General features: G+C 49.0%; 1 pseudogene; it reads left to right on the top strand.

The window, feature by feature from the left end:
• The first annotated feature begins 11477 nt into the window (after window positions 1–11477).
• LOC126527917 (uncharacterized) lies at window positions 11478–17801 on the top strand (annotated as a pseudogene).
• The last annotated feature ends 520 nt before the right edge of the window (window positions 17802–18321 follow it).

Here is an 18321-nt window from a genome sequence, read left to right as displayed (position 1 = left end):
ACGCCCCATTATGATCTCTGCTCTCTGCTCCGTCTGACCCATCCCTTCACATGTTCTTACTGCAAAATTGCATCCTGTATCGCCGCAACATGCACCCCGACGGGCCCGAGCTCCTAACCGCCATTCCGTCTCATCTGCAAAAGATTGTACTGCAGCAACTGCACGACGTTCCCACCGCTGGACACCTTGGTGTCACGCGGACCTATGACCAAATACGGCGGCGGTTTTTCTGGCCGCGTCTCAACCGCTCAGTCAGGCGCTATGCTGCCGCGTGTGAGTCGTGTCAACGCCGAAAAAGACCAGCTGTGCCTCCTGCCGGACTGCTGCAGCCTTTGCATATACCGGCCGACCCTTTTTTTTTCGCGTTGGCCTTGATCTCCTCGGACCATTCCCTATGTCCAAGGAAGGAAATAGGTGGATTGCCGTCGCTACGGACTATACAACTGGCTATGCCATTACTAGGGCCCTACCGACCAGCTGCGCTACAGACGTCGCTGATTTCTTGCTTTCCATCCTCAAACTAACGGTCTTACCGAACGCCTGAACCGCACATTAACGGACATGCTAGCAATGTATGTTTCCTCCGATCATCGCGACTGGGACACTGCTCTACCATTTGTCACGTTCGCCTACAATTCGTCGCGCCACGACACAGCTGGCTATTCACCCTTCTATCTCCTCTTCGGCCGTGAGCCAACTTTGCCTTTCGAGACACTCCTCTCGACCACGCTCGACTCGCCGACAGAGTACACTCGGGATGTAATAGCCACAGCGACCCAAGCACGCCAGATTGCCCGCATTCGTCTTTCTGCTTCCCAGACACGCCAGAAGTGCCGTTACGACCAGTGCCATCACGACGTGAACTACGAACCAGGTGCTCTTGTGCTACTATGGTATCCAGCTCTGCATGTTGGTCTTTCCGAGAAATTGCTCTCGCGATATTATGGCCCTTACCGCATCCTTCGCCAGGTGACCCCTGTTACATATGAAGTGTCTCCGCTGAATGCCACGGTGCCTTCACCCCTCTCTGACATCATCCACGTCAGCCGTCTCAAACCTCACCTTTCTCCGACTGCTGAGCCGCACCAATCAGGTGCTTTTTTCCGACGGGGGTGATGTCACAGTCGGTAATGTGGAAAGAAGACGACGCTGATGGTGGTCTTAGAGACGACGAAGAAGTGTTTAGCAGTATCGATGCTCTACGCTTGTTGGCTCAGCCATTAAAAGCTACCTGTATATAGAAGAACGCTTCTTCCTTCCCGTAACAACATATAGGGGATCATCTCGGCACCGGCGTCACTACTGAGCAGAGGATGCAACTAAACAGGACGCAGTATACCCATCCGGTATTGTTACTGAAGCTCGTGTTTCCTGTTGAGATCTACTGTAGTTCATAGCCCCTTACCTACCCTCTAACGCAGCAGACGGCCTCATCCTGCAGCTGCGTAGTCGAGTTTACTGCGCACACTCAGCAGATTCGCTCTGCGGCTTTCCTGGACTTGGACACACGGCGCCTGCGCTTGCTCACTACTAGCGCCGGCATCACTACTGAGCAGCGGCTGCAACTAAACAGGACGCAGTCTAACCATCCGATATTTTTCACTGCAGCTCGTGTTCCCTGCTGGCATCTACTGCAGTCAATATCCCCGTGCCAACCCTCTAACGCAGCAGACGGCCTTCTGCTGCCAGCGGCCTAGCAGAGTGTACTTTGACGCTCAGCAAGCTGACTCTACGGCTTTCCTGGACTTGGACCTATTGCGCCTGCGCTTGCTCGGCTGCAGATGCATATATTGGGGACCATGCAGGCACCTGCTTCACTACTGAGCAGCGGCTGCAACTAAACAGGACGCAGTCTGCACATCCAATATTTTTAGTGCAGCTTGTGTTTACTGTTGAGATCTACTGTAGTCCATATGCCCTCACTTCCCCTTTAACGAAGCAGACGGCCTTATCCTGCAGCTGACTAGCCGTGTATACTGCGCACATTCAGCAGGTTGGCTCTGCGGCTATACTGGACTCGGATATACGGCACCTGCGCTTGCTCGGCTGGAGAGGCATATATAGGGGATCATCCTGTCACCGGCATCACTACTGAGCAGTGGCTGCAACTAAACAGGACGCAGTCTACCCATCCAATATTTTTACTGCAGCTCTTGTTTTCTGATGGCATCTACGGCAGTGCATATCCCTGTGCCTCCCCTCAAACACTTAGCTGTGGCTTTCGGTATTCCCTTCTAGTTAAATAATTGTGCTTCGTGATTTGGTTAAATGTTAATGATTCATCCCTGTGCTTCCCGGGTGAAGTGTAAGTTGCTCGGTCTCGAAGAGCACGGCTAGAAATTCCTTGTGCTACTTCATTTGCCACGTCATTGAGGTTTTTCCCTGTTCCGTCCACCACCTTCATTTCACTTCGTTTTATTTGTGCCCATTTACAAGCAAATGGAGGGCGCCAAGGTAAAAGCTGCTCATTGGCAGCTTGAGTGGTCCCTGGCCCCCTTTACATATTGGCAGACCGGTGGCAAAGAACACTTTCAGAAATGAAAAAAATAAAGAACAGTGGGTTACATCAAATAAATTACATTTCTTTCAATGAATACATATGGTTTTACGAAACCATGGCGATTGAAATGGTAGTTTTCACCAGACAGATGAGCTCCGATGGTGTCAAGGCATGGATGTCAATGCCGGTTTCTAGGTAAGAATTTAGTAGCCGTGGCAAGGTATTTGCGACCATTTGATGGCCGTAATTTGTCCTCGAAAAGGGTATGAGCCATTTTTCATGGCTGTTTGTCTCATATGTGGGTGTAGCCTCTTTTAAGTTTGCTATATTTGTAATTAGGTTGCTTCTGTTTTTTACCTGAAAGTAGTAGGTGCGTAGGAGGGTTTGTTTGTTGAGATGATGACTTTTTGTTATGTTGTACTTGGTAAAGAGACTCTCAGTGTGCGAGTTGTATGGCACATTTGCGATAGCGCGTATTATCTTTTTTTGCATCAATAGTAATTTAGAGTGATTGGAAGCTGATGTCGTGCCCCATACAAGATGGCAATAATTTACATGCGACACAAACAGTGCATTATAAATGATAAATTTAGCTGTCGTTGATAAAAGGTAGCGATTTCGATGTAGTATACCTGTTACTCGGCTCAGTTTCTGGAGTACGAAATCCACGTGAGTGTCCCATTGCAATGTGTCGGTGAAATATACGCCAAGTACTTTTACCATGTCAACAACCTCTATTTTCTCAGAGTTGTAAAATATGTTGTGGGCCAATGGAGTACATGTACCTCTTGATTTAAAGATGACTGCTTGTGTTTTATTCGAGTTTACTTTTAAAAAGTTTTCCTGGCTCCATTTTGAGAGATGGGTTAATAGGTTGTTTGCTGCACCAATGAGGCCTGTAAAAGAGTTGTTTGATAAAGAAACACTCGTATCATCCGCGTAGTTTATAAATTTTGCTTCTCGGTGGATAAGAACTATGTCGTTTATGTAGATGTTAAATAAAAATGGGCTAAGGACAATTCCCTGAGGGACGCCTGTTTGTATTTTTTGTGTAGATGATATGCTAGTGTTTATAGCCACATATTGCTGTCGATTTCTAAGGTAGGATGTCAGTAACTGAAGAGGAAGTCCCCTGATGCCATATCTTTCAAGCTTAAGTATTAGGAGGTCATGGTTTATGCAGTCGAACGCTTTTGTGAAATCTGTGAGTAGACCAATTACAAGTGACTTATTTTCAAGGTTCTGCAGTATATATTCTTTCTGTGCTACTAGTGCTAATTCTGTTGATTTACCTTGTTGAAAACCGTATTGAGCGTCTGTTATTAGTTTATGTTCATTGCTGAAAGATGTTAATTGGTTAAGAATGATTGTTTCAAGACCTTTAGAAAACTGAGGGAGAATAGATATCGGACGGTAATTTTTTAAATCAAGCTTGTCACCTTTCTTATATAACACAATTACAATTGCAATTTTCATTTTTTCAGGAAAAGTACCTGATGTTATGCATAAGTTATAAATATAAGCTAACACAGGTGCAATGTCATGAATGACGTGTTTGATAGGTGTTATTTGGAGGCCATCAGCATCGCAGCTACATGAATTTTTCAGTTCGAGAAAAACTGAACAAACCTCGGTAGGTGTTGTCACTTGGAAAAAAATAGTGTCCGTAGTTGCAGGGAATTGAAATGTACATGATGGGCTTAGTGATAAATGGGAATCAGTGTCTGTAAAGTAATCATTAAATGCGTTAACTAAACTATCTCCGGTTAAAATGCATCCGTTTGCAGAAACTTTCTTTATAGGTTGAGTGTTCTGTTTACGTCCCATTAGTTCATTTAACTTGTTCGACATCTTCTCTGTTTGTCCCTCGCATGAAGAAAAAGTACGTAAATAATAGCGATTTCTTGCATTTCTTAGCTCTTTATTTAATTTATTTCTAAAGCTTTTGAAGGATTTTAGATCCTCGCGGTTCCGAGATTTTATGAGCCCGGCATAAAGCTTATCTCTTTTCTTTATTTTTCTTAGAAGCTCCTTGGTCATCCAAGGTTTCCGATAAGGTTTGTAGTTTCTTTTCTTATGTATGAAATGTTGCGCATAAACAGCTGAGAATTTCTCTAAGAAGATGTTGTATGATGGCTCTGCCTCGTTTTGTTGAAAAACCTCCTTCCAAGATACTTGTCTCAAGGCATCTTGAAATGCAGTTAATGTGTGCTCGTTTATTGTCTGAAAGGTTTTTTCAGTTATATCTTTTTCGGTATCGTTTCCTCTTGTGTGGATAAACATGACTATTGGCATGTGGTCCCTGAGAGGACTTTTTAAGACACCACTAGTTACTAAGAATAGAATATAGTTCGTTATAAAGAGATGAAGAGTGGTGTTCGTAGTTTCTGTTAATCTCGTGAAGGTTTCAACCGCATTTATACATCCGCTTGCCACAAAAATTCTTTGAAATATCGTTTTCCTAGCACCATCGGAACTCATATCAATGTTGAAGTCTCCTCCTAAGACCACTTTATATTTGTTTTCTGACGCAAATTCTAGCATGCGCTCTAAAAAAATGAAAAACATGTTCCAATAAACCATCCGGCGGGCGGTAACATACTGCAAAGAGTACAACCGGTGTTTGTACAAACAACATTTCACAGTTTTCTGTCATACAAGAATACTCGGCTAGCAGTTCACATGTTAGAGAATCATCTATCAGAACAGATACTCCTCCATCCCGACGTGAGGTTCGGTTTTTATAAAATACTGTTTTGCGAGGCAGGCGAAAAACATCATCAGAGCATTACCATGTTTCGCTTAGCATGACTACATTACACTGACTATTTATATCAGAAAAAAAAGTTTCCAATTCAGGTAGCTTGCTGGAGACTGATTGAATGTTTATGTATGAAACATATTCCCTTCTTTTGAGTGGCCAATAACGTGAACCAATCCTGCTTGCTAATACATCCCAGATGATTCATTTAGGCAAAGAATCAAATAATAGCAACAAGAAATTGGCGTTCATTGCAATAGAGCACGAAGATCACTTTCACCCTTAACGACAACTGCCGATTCACCGTTTGCCCTGCGTACGAGAACTTTTCCATTTGAGTGCCACACGAACTTGTATCCCGCCTCCTTTGCCCATTCATTGGCAGTGGCAAGGAGCTTCCTCGAGCGAGAGGTTAGGTTTTCGTTAACGAAGATGTTGCCCTGATTGTCTCTTAAGGCTAGCCTTTTGGGAATCCACGGATCCTTCAGTTCCTGCCGTGCAAGACGGATAATAATTCGTCGCATTTTTTCTTGCTTTGCCGGGAGCCTGTGAACTGCCACAACATCTTCCTCAGAGAGAGGTTGTAGTTCAAGCTTCTTAGCAAGATCATTTACCTTTTCGAGTAGATTTTCATTGTCAGCCTCATGTACACCGTGTATCTCAATGTTAAGACGTCTGCTGTGCCATTCAAGTGCGCCTATGTCAGCCTGAATCTGATCGAGCTCCCTAGGAGAAGCGTACTTCTCTATTTTTTCTACTTTCTGTTTGACAGTGTTTAATTCCTTTTCGTGGCTCTCAAGCCTTCGTTGAATTTCATCAAAGTGATCGGAAAGTGTTTGGATGGACTGTTCGATCCCGTCTACCTTGTTTGGTAGACTAACGAGCAAGTTTACTTTTTGGTTCATTTCAGCAAGTTTTTTTTATTATTATCTCACTTTCATTCTTACACGCTTTAGCAGAGGAGGAGCTTTTACTTCCTGTAGGTTTGCATGACTCGCACTTCCAGCTTTTCTTGAATTGATCTCGTTTGCCCTAATGGCACTTTCAGCAACGCCGGAGCAGGTACCGCTATGATACGAAAATTCACATTGTGAACAAGTCAGAAATAATTCGCTTTCATCTATCACAAAGTGACATTTACAGCAACGCGACATAGTTTGCGGCTGTGCAGGTCTATTACTTTCCAAAATAGGGCAATGAGAACAACAAATGAACACAAATTTGTAGATTGGCTGTAGTGGAAAGAGCGCGTTGCAAGATGAGTAACGTAGAGAAAGAAACCAACCTGAGAAACACAGAAAGAGCGATAAGTGCCGTGTCCTTTGCGCTCCACCGCCACAGCCAATTGTGGCGGTGGAGTGCAGGAAGCATTGGATTTCGATCCTCGCACTGTAGACCTTCTCTAGTAACCTTGTTGCTATCTGTGTCACATATCCGTAAGTAAAGTTGCGTAGGGCTGTTCTAGAGTCGCTGTAAATGTCTCCACCGATTAGCCCGGATGACTAATGCGATTGCTACTTGTGCTGCTACTATTGGGTCCTTGGTATAGCCATTGATGGCATCCCGTATGTTAGCTTGAGTGTCTGCAACAAAGGCGGTATGCGCATCCTTATTTTCAATCAAGGCAACGTCAACGAACACCGCCTGCTGCTTATGTTGATCTAGGTCTTGAAGGAGTGCCTTGGCCCTTGCCTTCCGTTTTTTGAGGTTATGCGTCGGGTGCATGTTCCAAGAAAACGGGGTCGGCTTAATTGTTTCTCGTAGTCACGCTTGCAATTCTCCTAATAATTCTCCTTTGCAGGTGCGGTTGTTAATTTCTACGCCTATTTCTTCGAGTAGCGCCTTCCCAGGTTGTCTCCCCGATTGTCTCTCCTTGTGGGCCACCGGTTGAGCCTCAGCTATCTCTTGTAGTGTGTTATGCAGCCCCAGGCGCAATAAGCTATCAGTGGCTGTGCTGCTGGAAAGTCCTTGTGCAGTCTTTATAAGTCGTCTGTATAAGGCACTTAGCTTGTTCTTATCAGACTGCGTCCTGGGATTCTGGGATGCCTGTCACGTACGATAAGTGGCAAAAGGCGAATGCATGTACCAATCTAATGACACCATGTTCTCCTAGCCCCTTATGCTTGTAGGTAATTCTACGCAGAAGCCTAATGACTTCTGACTTTTTAGAGATATGTTGTATCATTCTGCCATTACATCAATTCGCTTGCTGAATGAGTACTAGCACTCTGATATTCTCCACCTGCCCGACTGGTTCTCCATTCTTGGCGTATACGTCAATGCGGGGTTCTTCCTATGGGGTATATCCGTTCGGCTTCCGCCCACGTTTACTGCTCCATAGTACCAATATTTCTGAAGCGGCGCGGCGCCGCGCTAACCCTAACTCGCCGCGCCTGCACCTCTGAAATGCAGCGTCTCACGAAGACCCGGCAGCCGACAGCCACTAATGCCCCGCTGGCCTCCTCTTCTACCGCCGCTGGTGCCACTGTGCCTACTCAGTCAACGCTGAATGTTACCAGCGACGTTTATAATTCTCAAATTGAGGACGACGCAACGAGCTATGGAAAGAAGAATGATTTGTGTAACGTTAAGGGATAAGAAAAGAGCAGATTGAGTGAGGGAACAAACGCGAGTTAATGACATCTTAGTTGAAATCAAGAAAAAGAAATGGGCATGGGCAGGACATGTAATGAGGAGGGAAGATAACCGATGGTCATTAAGGGTTACGGACTGGATCCCAAGGGAAGGGAAGCGTAGCAGGGGGCGGCAGAAAGTTAGGTGGGCGGATGAGATTAAGAAGTTTGCAGGGACGGCATGGCCACAATTAGCACATGACCGGGGTTGTTGGAGAAGTATGGGAGAGGCCTTTGCCCTGCAGTGGGCGTAACCGGGCTGATGATGATGATGATGATGATACTAATTCTAAGCCGGCAGCCCTGCCTCAACCTGCTTCGTTCTTGCACTCCGCGCACGCCACCGTGCATATTCCGGCCACGTTCAACGCTGTGAGCAGCGCTGAGAGCTCTGACTCGACCGCCGCGTCGCAGTCGGCGTTCGTCGCCTAAATGTATCCTACGACCAAGCTCCACGCTGTTAGCGACGCCAAGAGTCTCGGACCACTGAACATGTCGCAGCAAGCAGCGTTCACCGTCACCGCCACGGATGCCGCCGCGTCTATTCCGGCCACATTGACGCCTGTTGTAAAGAGCTGCAATCAGACATCAGAATCGCAGCTGAACGCGCTTGTTGCAGCCGCTCCCACCGGATCCACCACTTCTGCCGTGCTGGATAGTGCAAACTCAATGCCCGCCGATGTCATTCCCAATGTTTCGAGATGTGTTTCTGTCGCCCCTACCTCCTTGACTACCGTGTATCCGGCTGACGACTCGTCGGCGGAGATGGATTTCACGTCGTCCCCAGACAACGACCATAATACGCCATCATTAAAAAGCGGCTGGAGCACCGTCAGTACCAGCCGTAAACCTGCCTCCGCTGCCCGCCCTCGCACCGAGCTCATCTCAGTTGGGATCCAACTTCCGCCCTGTACCCTGATTCCCAAGCTGCCTCTTTACGACTTGCTTGCCGCCATCATTTCCGCCGCACATCTCTCCTCCAAAACCAGCGCACAGATCACCCTTCAGGCCAAGTCAGCTCAGAGCCCTGTATTTCTGAAAACACACTCCCCTCTCACCGCCCAACTCCTACTTTCTCTCACGCATCTTCAGCTCCACGGTAAGCCAATCACCGTCAAAACATATGCCCCCAATCCTCCCATTTCCTGCCTCGGCGTCATTCATAGCGTCGGTGGTCACTTTACTCCTGCTCAGCTCATGCATGACCTTGAATCATACACGACTGATATTCTCGCTGCTCGTATGATGGGCAGCACAGAATCAGTGCTCATAACCTTCGCTGGCACTGTCACACCCCACTTCGTTTATTTTAAACGCGTCGCTTTCCGATGCCGCCCTCATAAGCCTAAGCACCCCACATGCACCCGTTGTCTTGCTCTGGGACACCGTGCTCACCAATGCCCTCAGCACAACGTTCCGGCCAAGTGCCGCCGCTGCGCTGCTCCCCTACCTGCAGATCCTACCGCTCACGCGTGTGCCCAACCATGGTGCATTCATTGCCAAGTAAACACACATCCCTCTCTCGACCCCACCTGCGCCTTCCTCCTCGCTAAACAACGCGAGTGTGCCAAAGTCGCGTTTTTCCGTCGCACAGTTTTGCGCAGGGCCACGCAGGCCAGCCCTTCTTCCGCCTCTTTCGCTAATCATGCATCTCCTTCAACTAAGGCTGCATCACCTCCCGGCTCCCACGCCGCTACAGTGAAAGGGCCTTTGGTGCAAGCATCCCTTTCTTCCACTACTATACCCTCGCCCTCCCTGATTGACGAGAACCGCTCCTTCGATCTCCGGCTCACAATGCTTGAGCGTCACCAGCGCGAACAAGAGCGCATCTCCCAAGATTTACAACAGCAAATCCACGCATTGACACAAACCCTAAAGACGACCACCTCCTCTCTTACATCCCAGCTTACCAAGCTAAATGAGCACCTTGCCACGTTCATCACCCCGTCCCCTAACACCCAGGTCGCCCCATTGGCTGACCAGGTAGAAACCACCACCACCACACACCACACTCGCTTGCTTCAGCTCGAAACTTCGATTGTCCATATGCTCACCACCCTCCAAACCCAATCCAAGCAATTGGAATCATTCTCTTCTATGCTGGGCTCCCTCCAGGAGTCCCTGCCCCCGGCCAAAAAGAAGGAACGTGTCCCCTCAAACTCTTCTACCTCTAATCTATCTTAAACATAGCGCGTGGAGAGGACCTAGAGATTGTGCAGTGGAACGGTCGAAACCTACGCCATAATAAGACCCCCCTCGAGCAGTATCTCCTCACCCGCCCTTCCCTGCCCCATTTTCTCCTTTTCCAGGGGACGCGGACGGCCCGCACCGTCCCAGGTTACCGCGCCTACCATGCCATGACGGGCACACCGCTTGCGTCCATTTATGTACGCAGCGACGTCCTCGTCGAGCCACTTGATATCCCCTCCAGCCTCCATAAATATTTAGTGGGTGTTGTGTATTACCAACCTTCATCGCGCATCTCACTCGCCTTTATGTCTTTCTATAATCCCCCTGCCACATCCTCTTTGTCCACTGCCTTGGGCAAGTTCCTTCATTCTGTTCCCGCCACCACCCATCTCCTCCTTGGGGGCGATTTTAACGCCCCTCACACGCTCTGGGGCTACCCCCAGACCCTCAAGCCCAGCCGCCTTCTCCACTGTCATGCCCAGGAACGCCACCTCACCCTTCTTAATACCCCTGGCTCCCCTACTCGAGTGGTCACTGTCTCACAGCGCTCCACGACACCCGACCTTTCTCTCGCGGCTCCTTCTCATTTCACTGGCAGGATGCAACTGAAACGCTCCTCAGCGACCATTTCCTCATTCATATTAGCGCTTCTCTTTCCCACATCCCTCGATCGCACTCAACCGCTCACACTGACTGGCACGCATTTCGCACTAATCTCCTTTCCGCCTCCTTTGAATCTTACGACGACTGGACGTCGCGCATCTCCGCAGCGCTTTCGACCAGTAGCCGTCGCGTTCGCTAACGTCGCCCTATCCCAGACCCGGATCCTCACTTTATCCGTTTATGGAGTCAGCTGAAACGTCTCCAACGTTCCTTGCACTGCCAAACCCAAAATACCCAACTTTCCTCTCGGATTGCTGCTCTGCGGGCCGAGATAGTCGCCCATGGCACGTCCCTCGAGCATTCTCGTTGGAGTGCGCTTTGTGACGGCCTCGATTCTGCATTACACTCGCGATCCACGTGGTCCCTTTTTAAATCTTTCTTAGGTACGAAGCCTGCCCTTGCTTCCACTCTAGCAAAAGCCCTCACTCAGGGGACTCCCTCCGATGTCTTTGACAAGCTCACTTCTTTGTATCTCCCACCCCCTCTCACACATTCCTACCCAGCCAACTCTGGCGATCCTAACCCAGACCTCGACCGCCCTTTCACTCTCTGGGAGCTCGAAGCTGCCCTGGCTGCTAATGCTTCTCGCTCGGCTCCCGGTGAGGATACCATCACATACATTACACTCCGCAACCTCCCCGACCGCTCCAAGGAATTCCTCCTTCAGACTTTCAACAATGCCTGGGACAGCGGCTGCTTGCCGAGCGCTTGGACATCCTCCCTTATTTCTATGATTCCGAAGCCAGGAAAACCTCCCTCCCTTTCTAACCTTCGCCCTATCTCATTGACATCGTGTGTTGGCAAGACCCTTGTGCGAATGGCTTTGACTCGCCTCTCTGATTTTATTGAAGCGAAAGAGTTCTTCCCCCACTCACTTATCGGCTTTCGACGGCGCGTCTGTGCACAGGACATGTTCCCGATCCTCCAGCACACCTTTCTCTCACCCAATCCCAGCCAGATCCACGCTCTTGTGACTGTTGATGTCCGCAAGGCCTTCGACGGTGTGCGCCACGACCATATCCTGTCTCAACTCTCCTCCCTGGACTGCGGACACCGCATGTCCTGTTCTCTCTGCTGCTCTGGTGCTGTTCTCTCTCCTATCCTTTTTAATCTTGCTATGACCCCTCTCGCCTTCCAACTAGTCCAGATTCCTGACCTCCACCCCATCTTTTATGCCGACGACATCACCCTCTGGTGTTCGTCTGGTTCTCCCGGTCACGTACAGGACACCCTGCAACGTGGCCTCGATCTCATCAACTCCTTTCTGTCCACTGCTGGCTTGTCACCTGCTCCTGAGAAATCCGAGCTTCTCCTTCTTAACTACTCCTCGTACCAGCGCTCCCACAACGCCCTAATCTCCCTCCACCTTTCCGGCTCTCCCATTCCTATTGTCTCCCAATGCAAAGTTCTTGGCTTCCCGTTGCATGCAGCCAAGAATGTGCAAGCCCTAAACTACGCTGTCAGGACTTGTCACTCGGTAACTCACCTCCTGCGGCGCGTGGTCACTCGGCGCTCGGGCCTCCACGAGGCTCATGCGTGCCAAGTTGCCCATGCGCTCGCCCTCAACAAGTTCCTGTACTTTGTGCCTTACGTTTCCTTCACCCACACTCAGCTTAACACCTTCGAGACCGCCCTTGTGGGCCTCTACAAGGCAGCTCTCAACCTCCCTATCACCACCTCCACTGCTAAGCTCTTTACCACGGGCCTCTTCCATCCTCTTCGTTCTCTTCTCTCTCTCCACCATGACTCCCAGCTTGCCCGGCTTTCTCTTACCCGTCAGGGTCAGTGGTTACTGGCCCAGGCGGGTATCTCTCCCATTCCCGTTCCCTCCTTTACCTCTCCAAAATCCACCCCGGCGCCCAAGCTTCGCATTCTCCCCTACCCGTCCAATATGTCCCCTGTCCTGCATGCCGGCCGTCGTCACGTGGCCGCGAAGCATCATTCCCCCCTCTTTACTACCCAGGGAGTAGCCTACACGGATGCCTCTTTCATAGCCCCTCGAGGTTCCTGCGGCTACGCTATCTACCATTCCCACCTCCCAGCACCTGAAACTCACACGAATGGGCCGTACCTACACCCTCCGGATGCACTCTCTCTCGAGGTCCTTGCCATTGTACATGCGCTATAATCATTTCCCTCCCTGCCTTCGCTCCCAGAGTACACGATATACGCCGACTCCCAAGCCGCCATTCGCCACATACAGAACCGCATCCTACCCCATTCACTCCAACAAGAGGTCGAACGAGCGGTCTCCGCACTGCAACCTTCCACCGTTTTTCTCCGCTGGGTCCCTGGGCATTCGGGGATTGACGGCAACGAGCTGGCCCATCAGCTCGCCCGTGATGTTTTTAACCGGGCACCGTTGATCCCCTGGTCGGGGCCCTCGCAGGATACTGGGGGAGTCTCCCTGCGCCACACTGTCAAGGAAGTTTATCTCCAGCTGCGTCTCGACGAGCACCTCTACTCTCCCCCTCATCCATCACTCACTGTGTTGGAGGCTCGCCTTCTGCGACACATCCAAATGAATGCACTGGTAACCCCTTCCCGCCTCTTTCTCTATCGCTATCGTTCCGACCCCTCCTGTCCCAACTGTCCCTCTACTTATGCAGACCTATCCCATTGCCTATTCTACTGTCCGGCTGCTCAGCAATCAAGTTCCTTTCCTCCCCTTCGCTATCCATCACCACCTGGCTCGACTGGCTTGGCGCTGAAGGTGAAGAAGAACAGCGTCGACTGGCCACCCAGGCGGTCGATATGCTCGGCCTGGAATTTTTGGCTGAATAAAAGTCTTATACTACTACTACTTTCTGATTTATTACCAGAGCAGTTTAGTCCCATGCCATCAAGTGTTGTTTCCGCCACATAAATGGTTTCCTATAATTTGGTCTCTGTTTGTCCCATATTACCTTCGGAACTCCCGATTGTTGCATCGTTTGCATATATTGCAAAGTAGAGACCCTCAATCTGCGCGAGACCTTGAGCCGCTTTTGACGTTGCCGAATTAAATAGCATGGGAGATAGGACAGAGCCTTGTGATGTCCCATGATTCTCAAGTTCCAGGTATGTCGATTTGAGTTCGCCTAAGCTGAGACAAGCAGAACGGCAACCGAGAAATTCTTTTACTATATTGTGCAATCGCTTAGCCAATCCCGTCTCCGAGAGGATATCCAATATGGGCCGGTGTTTGATGCGATCAAAGACCTTTTCTACATCTAGGCCTAGGAGAGCTCTCGTATGTAGCGGGCTAGCAAGAATAAGGGAATGTTTGATTTAGAGCATTGCATCTTGAGCCTAAAGTCCAGGGCAGAAACCGATCAGGTTATGCGGAAGAACATTTCATTTCTCTACATGCTGAGTCAATCTATTGAATATGACATGCGCCATGGCTTTGCCCAGACATGATGTTAACGATACGGGTCTTAGGTTGAGTTGCTTCCTAACTTCCTAACTCAATTGAGGGGATCTACTTTGCAATATATGCCAATGATGCAACAATCGAGAGTTCCGAAGGTAATATAGGACAAACAGAGACCAAATTAGAGGAAAGTTAGGGGTTGACTTGCTTGCCTTGTTTAAGAATGAGATGTATGTTACCAATTCTTCCTTCCTTCGGATAATCAGCGTTTTTCCAGAGTTTGTGGAAATACTCTGTCACATATTTTATAGAATCATTGTCCAGATTTTTAAACAGCCTATTGGAAATGCCATCTCGACCGGCAGCGGATCTATGGTTGAGGTCGTACACGGTTGCGATCCTTAAGTGGTAAATACTTAACAGCCCTCCTCCGTTGTGTCCTGACTGGTGCTATCATGCAGTCCTGCTACTGCTGTTCTCCAATTAGATTTCGTGTCGTTCTCATGAAGCAAATGTCTAAGTCAGTTCCAATTTCCCCCTCGTTTGATTCGACCATCTACTGAATCGGAAAACGCTTCCCATATTTGTTTTTGTAAATTTCTGGAGTGTTTTTCAATCTCCGTATTCAGCAATGCTATGCGTTTCCTGAGCCTCCTGTTCAGGCGTTGCGTGTTCCATCTTTTTAACATAGATTGTTTGACTTCAATCAAGTGCGCTAGCCTACTGTACATGATTTCGATACCCTCCTCTGCGGTAATATCCTTCCTTGCCACCTCTACATCTTCCCTGAGCTGAGTGTTTGGAGTGTTTTCTTTTGTCTTGTCTCTGTCTCACCTCTGCTTTTCCTTGCCTTCCTAAACAGATCCCAGTCAATGTAGTTAAAGTGCTGTATCTCATTACTGGGTGTTTTCAATAATATTTGTAATATGTATTGATCACTATCCAGGTCGATATTGGAGTTATTTCAGCCAGCGTTCGCTAAATTTGTTACAAAAGTAAGGCCTGGGGTGGTGTCCCTGCATGTAGATATACTAAACCTAGCGGTATAAGCTGGGTCAGTGGTGAGGGAGATGAAGGATTAAGATCTGTAGCTAGGTGCCCGAGTCCATCCCCTTTATTAGTATTCCAGCGATATCCCCAGGTTCGTTGTGGGGCGTGGAACTCCCATCCAATAAAGAGTGGAGCGTGCTTAGTAACAGCCACAGTCTTATTAAGAACTGCCCTTAAACTCTGTTCTATGTCGCTAGGGCTGCTGTAAACATTGAGACAATAGAGGCTTTGTGGCTTGCTTCTCCATTTTGAAAATTATTTCCACAAGAGGGTATGCTAATTTGTTTTGTCCAATGTCCAAGGCATGTTCTATGTATGGTATTTTCTTATCTATGAGTGTGGCTAGCCCCCTACCGGGCTCTTTGACCCTGCATGTCGCTTTGTGTCCGTGATCTCATCAGGCATGGTTTGCTGCAACATAATTATTTTTGGTTTATCTGAAGATATCTTTATTAGCTGCATGAGTGGTGCTTTTTTGTAATAAAATCTTTTGCATTTTCATTGCTACAATTTAAAGCTCTCCATGCTAGCAATTGCATACAGAACCCGCCTTACTGCTACCCGCTATAGCACGCTTCGTAGAACCCCCCGACGCGCCCGGGAGCGATGTGACGCTTTCTGCGTCTGAGGGTAGGTATTCGTCGTCCTCGCCTCGCGCTCCTACTTTGGTAAGCCTCTTTTCAGTCGTCAGTCTCCATTACCATAACTAATCAACTTTGAAGGTACTTTTATCTGTTGCATCTCTGAGTTGTTTAATCGCGTCCTTGATCTCTTCGAAAGCAGAGCACACTGTTGTTTCTACTCGGCTTATTGCCCGCTTCTTTGGAGCTGGTGTGTTTTCTTCTTCGGGACTGTTGTCAGATATTCACCGGTTTGGCTATTGCTACTTTTGTGAAGCTAGTCTGCGAGTCCTTGCGAAGTTCTACAGCCTGCTTAGTAAGTTCTTCATTTCCCTTTCTCAGATATCTTACTTCTTAGCTGTTTTATTCTGGCATCATTATCTCCCACCTCCTCCCCCCCCCGCACCACTCTCTGGAGCCCTCACAGTACCTTTCAATTTGTCGGCTCAAGCTGTTCCAGAGGTCGTCTTGTCGCCAGGCGTCTGCCCTCCTCCTTCGAAGCGCACCTGCACTTCACGTGGTCTGGAACGGCTTCCGCCCTTCGACGGCAAGCGGTGTCTTGACCATGTGGAGCTCCTTGAGCGCGTGCTCCCCCTGGTGCCCGTTTGGGTATCCCATTGCAGCTGAGCTGCTGTCACCCACGATGCATATCTGTTGCGTTCTCGTCGTCGAATTCGCACCACGTATGAAATTTGGTCCCGCTGCCGGCAAGTATTGTCCCCAGTTCGGTGGTCCCCTGCACACAATTTGCCCTTAGGCACGCACATGTGATTGGCCTCCGGGTTTTGAGTTCAACATCCTCTGTCCTGTACCACGTCCGGTGTTGAGCATACATGTGATCGATGTCCAGTCTTTTCACAAGCATAGCAGAGATCAAACTGCTTCATATAAAGTTGGCACCTTACAAGGGTAAACTGGTATTGGATATAATTGGGTACCTTGAGCCCATCAAACAGAACAATGACTGAGCCCGTCGATTTAATACGCTTGACTGCCAATGCCGGGGGGCTAAAGTCATGCACATTGTTCTTCGTTATCGTGGCCTGACTGTCTCAAATGTCGACCCTGCGAATCACCCCTTTACACGTTGTATGTGGAGCGGTCTCGTAGGCGGTAACTTCATATTTGGTTTCCACTATGATGAATGACTTGAATTGCACATACCTGGCAGCATGATTCGGATCTGGTGCACTAACCACCACGATGTTTTCCCTGAAGTTAGGGCAAACTACATCCTCTCGGGCTTGTTCCGGAGTCAGGCGCGATGCTTCAATAATCGCCACGCCTATCGCTGTGGTGCTCACTTTACTCGAGTTCAGACCTCTTCGTTGACGGATCATAATTTTGCTGTGCTCCTCGGGCAATTGGGGCATCCTTGATGCCTTTATAACCGGGTTCTCGAACGTAGTGGTTGTAGGTCACTTGTTTTTGCTGCTGTTGCCTTGTTCTTCGTGACTCTGCGACGATGTTTTCCCATCGCCAGCAATCCTTCTGGTGGAGCGAGATTTTTTTGCTTGTCACAATTTGCCAGCCTAGATCTTCCTTGTTCTCTTCTAATGCAGTAGCGTTTTCACCTTCCATGCGCGTTTCCGCCTTTGCGGCCCGGCGGGGCCAGTGGGCATACCTAGGCCTTGCTAGCCGCACACGTTCGATGCACCAAGAAAGGCCAGTAGAAGTCCAAAAAACATTGACAGTGGCTTAGCTGAGCTTATCCAGGATATACGTAGCGTAAAGGTACGGGTTTGCTTGGTTAATGCCTTGCCTTGCTTGCTAACCTTAGCTTATTCGGCTATGGCCTTGTTTGGCCTTGTAATGAGGCCGAGCACCGACGAGTCTTGGGATTTTCTGTGACGTTCTCTTGATCCTGCCGCTGTTGGCAGGCCATAGCACGGCATTAAGCTTCTTGGGGGCGCCTTTTCGCTAGGCATACTTCGCGTTGCTCCTGTGTCTCGACCGCACGTTTTGCCTTGGCATGCTCGTTCTTTCGACGCTCGACGGCCAACTGCCAAGTGACAACCTCGGGGTCTGAAGAATTTAGGTTTCCCGTTCTTTTTCGTCGGCTGGCAGCGGCTCTACTATCCTTAACCTCCATGTCGAGCGCGCTTCATCAACGGTCTCTCCCGCGCATTCATACTCACGGTGTGCCATCGTCGCGCATGCGCAGTGCAGCACTGCGCCGCAATGGTAAATGCAGCAGCCGGCGCGTCTGTGCAGACTGCGACGCGACACTTGCGGCGATGGCGACGCAGCTGCGCGTCTCGTGACGTCGCGCGGCTCTCGCACATACGCAGCAGGAAAGGCGCAGAAGCATGCGAAGCTCGGCTACAACAAACGTGGTGTAGCTTTGCGCTACAAAGTGGAAGTCCCACCTTAAAGAAAGGTGTCCGCCAATTCGCGGTGACATTACAAATCCAATGATGTGCTTGAATAAGTGATGGTGGTAAAGAAGAGTTGACTGTTGGGCTAGTTGGTCGTCCATATTTGAAGTAGTATCTTAGCGCAAATAAAACCACGGACACAAGAAAGACAGACAAGGACAAGCGCTACTC

The sequence above is a fragment of the Dermacentor andersoni genome, unplaced genomic scaffold (genome assembly GCF_023375885.2).
Source record: "Dermacentor andersoni unplaced genomic scaffold, qqDerAnde1_hic_scaffold ctg00000039.1, whole genome shotgun sequence".
Taxonomy (NCBI): domain Eukaryota; kingdom Metazoa; phylum Arthropoda; class Arachnida; order Ixodida; family Ixodidae; genus Dermacentor; species Dermacentor andersoni.
The sequence above is the reverse complement of the archived record's forward strand: the minus strand, read 5'-3'. Positions and strand labels throughout refer to the sequence as shown.